This window comes from Stegastes partitus, unplaced genomic scaffold, assembly GCF_000690725.1.
Source record: "Stegastes partitus isolate 25-593 unplaced genomic scaffold, Stegastes_partitus-1.0.2 Scaffold89, whole genome shotgun sequence".
In the NCBI taxonomy this organism is placed as follows: Eukaryota; Metazoa; Chordata; class Actinopteri; family Pomacentridae; genus Stegastes; species Stegastes partitus.
This window is the reverse complement of record NW_007577820.1, coordinates 870,570-873,999: the sequence shown is the minus strand read 5'-3', so window position 1 is coordinate 873,999 and position 3,430 is coordinate 870,570.

The window sequence follows — 3,430 nt, the reverse complement described above, 5'->3', positions numbered from 1 at the left end:
GGTCCGGGCCGAACTTTTACTGTTCCAGGAGTTCTGTATGTTCAACCTGTGAAGCCGAACCGGTCCATCAGATGACTGGATTTATCGTCAGGACTCGGTTTCATTATTGGACCTAAAAAAGTTCTGAACCAGGCTGCTGCTGGTCCAGAGAGATCCAGTCCGAGTCTGTGGATGGATCCATGTTTAACTGTTGAGGCTCGAACATCAGCAGAACCTGGTGAGGTCCGGACCAGGTTCTGGTTTCACATGTTTACACTGAATGCAGATCATTTATCCAAACAACAAACATCCGTAAACAGCAGAGTAAACAAAGTAAACAACAGAGTAAACAAAGTAAACAACAGAGTAAACACAAACAGGATTTCATCTGAACGTTTGGTTCCAGGAAACAAATATTTGTTTATTTGTTTATTATTAGGAGCACGCTGACGTCATCTGACGGTCTGGAAACGCGGCTGTGACGTCACAGATTCAAGGAGACCCGCGTGATTCCGTGGACGCGCCTCGAGGCCTCCAGGCCGTGCTTCGCGGTCACGTCACGCACACCCGCCCCGCGCGCAGGTGATCGATATGTGGTCACGTGACGCTCGAGTCGCCGTCGCCGGGAAGCGGTGCGCGTGACCGGCGGGGGAGCGAGCGGCGCACACGCACACACACGCGCTTGTAGTCCGGTTTTCTGTCTCGTTTTTTGTGCGCGTGTTTGTTGTGGAAATGATTCACTTCGTTTATTGGTGAATATTTTTATGTTTTTTATTAATTATTGTTTGTGTTTCATAAATAATGAATCATTTTATAAACTGCAAATAAACGAAGCAGCACATTTAAAAGCTTTTTACTGCGTTTAGGAACGAAAACTGTTTCTGCTGCTTTTGTCTGTTAAAATGTCAAAACTGTATTTTATTTTTATTTAATTTAATTTAATTCTATTTTATTTATTTTATCTTATTTTATTTATTTTATTTTTATTTATTTAATGCAGTGTTTGCTGTCCCTGACGGACCGCTCCGGGTCTGATTCGGTGTGTGTGTGTGTGTGTGTGTGTGTCAGAGGAAGCGTGAATCCTGTAAATCGTCAGACTGAAGTGAAACTGAAATCCTGTGAATCAAAGTGAATCGTTTGAACGTTCAGGAGAGAAAAAGCTTCACATGTGTGTTGTGCAGCCTGTTGTTTATTTATTTACTGTTCATTATTTACTACAGTTCATAAATAATTGACCTGAAACACACACTCTGTTGTCACACACACACACACACGTTCCCACAATGCACTGCGACCAAACACACATTATTTCATTCCTTCCTGTTTTTCTCCACATTCTCATGATTTGCTTCAGAAGCTGATTGTTTGTTGTTTGTTGTTTTTTTTTTCTCCTGAATCAAAGTGAGACCTGCAGACTGAGGGTCCAGTTGTTCTGAGTGGAATCAGTCTGTTCTCCATTTTACATTTATAGATTTAATGTAGTCTAATTAAAAGCCTTTTTTTTATTATTATTGTTATTATTTCAGACGATTTGATTTTTTAAAAATTCCGAATTTAAAGCAGCGACTCTTTGATTCTCTTTCATGTGTTTCTACTGTTTGATTCTCTGGAAAAGAGTTTTAATAAAAGGTTTAAATATATACAATAAAAATCGGACTTTCATTTATTTCAGCTGATAAACAAACCAGACTTTGATACTAATTCATTCTTCGGGTCCCAGTTTCCTCTCAGTCCCTGACTTTCTGACCGTGTGAGCAGAAGCTGCTCCAGGACGTAGCCCGGCTCGGCTCGGCTCGGCTCGGCGCTGACCTCCACCCGCTGACCTTCCAACCTGCAGGATTTAACCCTCAGCCTCTGCACAGCCAATCCCGAGCCGCCGTCACCCCGAGCAGATTACAGAGCAAACGCTAAAACCAGCAACCGAACAACAGCAAGAAGCTCTGGATCCTCTCGGCTTAGACCCGGAGCAGGAATCTAAAAACATTGTTCATTTACCCGAACAGATGGCGGGTTTCTGTGGGTCCACAGATGAAGCTGCTGTGGACAGACGGGCCTCGGAGGGCCGAAGCCACACATCAGAACATACAGACAATATATAATATATATAGAATATATATAATATAGAGATATAATATATAACAACATATATGTGACATATAAAGGCTGAGACGGCATTGGGAGCCTGATGAGACCAAACTGAAGCATTAAAACATAAATCAGAAGCTGATTTGGCTCCAACACGTGTTTTGTTTTAACGGTTTGGTATCAAACAGTTACTTTGTCTGATTTACAGGCTGATTGATTTCAGCAGATTCACGTGTTTGACTTTTCAGAAACTTTCTGAGCAGCTGCAGCTCGAACAGAAACAAACTACAGATGAGAAATAGTTTAGAGAAATCAGAGAGATGGAACTGAAGGAAGAAAGAGGAAGATGATGGGACGAAGGGTGGAAGGAAGACAGAGGAAACTCAAGAAAAGAGGAAAGACTAGACAGAAAGGATGAGAAAAAAGGGAAATGACGGAAGGAAAGAATAAAGAAATCAAGGAAGGAAAGGAGGAAGAAAGACTAAAAGTAGGGAAAAGGAGACAGAGGAAGGAAGGAAGGAAGGAAGGAAGGAAGGAAGGAAATAAAGTATGAAGGGAGGAACAAAGAAAGAGAAGAAGGAAAAGGGAGGAAATAAAACAAGGAAGGAAAGAAGAAAGAAAGGATGGAAGGAAAGTAGGACGGGAACAAGAGACAAAAGGATGTATGGAAATAGAGGAATAAAAATAGAAAAGGAAATAAAGTTAGAATGGATGCAAGAAAAGGCTGGAATGAAGGAAGAGAACGAATGAGAAAGAAACAAACAGGAAAGAGAGGAAGGAAGGGAGAGAAAAACAGAAGAAGGAAAAATAAAGGAAAAAAGGAAGAAATGAAACAAGGAAGGAAGACGGAAAGAAGGAACGTGAGGAGGAAACAAGAGAAAGGAAGGGAGGAAGGAAGGAGGGAGGAAGAAATAAAAAGGAGGGAAGAGGAAGGAAGGACTGAAGGCAGAAAGAAAGAGGAAAGTTTATCTCCCCTCCTCCCCCGTCCTCCCCCGTGTCCTTCTGCTGCCTCCTTTGTCTGCTGACTGCTGGTCACCCCATTTAACATGGGGCAGATAGCATCAGCGGGGCAGATATTGGGTTCCCCGGCAGCCCATTGTTGGGGGGGAGGAAGGGGAGGAGGGGTTCTAGCGTTACAGTCGGACTCGTTTAACTCGCTGCTGCTTTTCTTCACGGAAACCAACAAATTACCCTCAAAGTCCGGCTTTGTTGTTCAGAGCAGCTCACATCGGCCGGAGGGACGCTGGCTATCAATAATCAATCAATAGGCGCAGGATCTGTGATCAATCAATAGGATCAGGATCAATAATCAATTAATCGGATCAGGATCAATAATCAATTAATCGGATCAGGATCAGTGATCAGT